The sequence below is a fragment of the Priapulus caudatus genome, unplaced genomic scaffold (assembly GCF_000485595.1).
Source record: "Priapulus caudatus unplaced genomic scaffold, Priapulus_caudatus-5.0.1 Scaffold221, whole genome shotgun sequence".
NCBI lineage: Eukaryota > Metazoa > Priapulida > Priapulimorpha > Priapulimorphida > Priapulidae > Priapulus > Priapulus caudatus.
The window spans coordinates 447,409-448,792 of record NW_014577282.1 but is presented as its reverse complement, the minus strand read 5'-3'; the positions used below and the strand labels follow the sequence as shown (position 1 = coordinate 448,792).

The 1,384-nt window shown below is 46.8% G+C and overlaps 1 protein-coding gene across 1 annotated transcript in view; it reads right to left on the bottom strand.

Annotated features, from left to right (window-relative positions):
• Window positions 1-878: 878 nt before the first annotated feature.
• The window catches only part of LOC106807546 (sulfate transporter-like), a 3,469-nt gene continuing 2,963 nt past the window's right edge, over window positions 879-1,384 (bottom strand). The window contains exon 1 of the mRNA XM_014809911.1: window positions 879-1,384. This exon is cut by the window's right edge and continues 2,963 nt beyond it. The gene's annotated coding sequence lies outside the window, so the exon portion shown is untranslated.

Here is a 1,384-nt window from a genome sequence, read left to right as displayed (position 1 = left end):
TAATGTATATGTGCGTGCCCGTGCGTGTGTGCGTGCGTGTGCGTGTTTGTACGTATGCATGTGTGAGCATTTCTCGTGTGCGCGCGTGTAAGTGTGCGCGTGTATAAGACTGGCCCTAGCCACGCCGGGTTACGCCGTAATGATTTGTTTACTTTGGGCTCGTTTCGCTGTGTGCTGACCTATAATTCCTTGTCTAAGTCTCGTCTGCTACCAGTGTGTCTGAATAACAATTAACGAGGATTAGACGAGGGATGATGCCGAGGGTAGTGTAGCGAAGGAAATCTGGGGGCGAGCATGGGAAAGGAAATCTGGGGGCGAGCATGGGGAAGGAAAGCTGGGGGCGAGCATGGGGAAGGAAAGCTGGGGGGCGAGCATGGGGAAAGAAATCGCATAGGAAGGGCGACCGAAGACATGACGAATGAAAGCAATAATGAGGCTTACAGAAGGAAACCAGCCGTGATCGGAGGGAAAGCGTATAGGGGTAGGAAGGTTGAGGTGAAAGTAGAATGAAATACAAAGGGTGGTGCAGGAAAAACCGCAAGGAAGTGTGAACGAGAAAAGACCGCGTGATACAAGCGAGATAATGAGCGATGATGAAGTATGAAAGAAAGAAATAATATTTGTTAGCCTGTAATCAGATAGTGTGAAAAGGCAAATAACACGAGGAAATGCAGACACGGCCTATAAGAGACGTATAGATATAAGGAATAAGACAGAGGACGTTCTGAGTTAGGCAGACGGAGAGATAAGGAAGGAATGATGAGCAATCACAAAGATGCACGAAGTACGCGGTATAAAAGCAAACACGAGAAGCTGCATGTCGAAATGGGATAACAGTATATGAACTAGCGAACATGAAAGCGAGAAAACACGGTAAATCTTCCTTACAAAAATATTGTTTAATAATAACTATCTACGATGTACAAGACATGTTAAAATCGTGTCACAAATATGTGCTAATCACTATCGTAACTTGGGTAACTATGGTAAACCGCCGTAGACCGAAGCGCATGCGTGCTAACTTAGCACATTACAATGAAATAGTCAGCAGGCTTTCCCGCAGGCGCAACTTGCTCGCTGCACATACGTGGCAACCCAGCGATTAACTCTCACTAACTCGATGACGACTCGCACATAGATTAGAGTAAAAAGATCTCGCGTGGGGTTTCAACGCTAGGGTGTGAATCGCCGTTGAACCGTATCGTCCACTACAACTTACGCGTAAGGTAATAAGAAAAGGCGCGCATTTCTCCGCACACGTCGCCTATACATGCGCCCCACTGTTAGCTCTGTATATATACACGCCCACAACCACATACACACACACACACACACACACACACACACACACACACACACACACACACACACACACACACACACA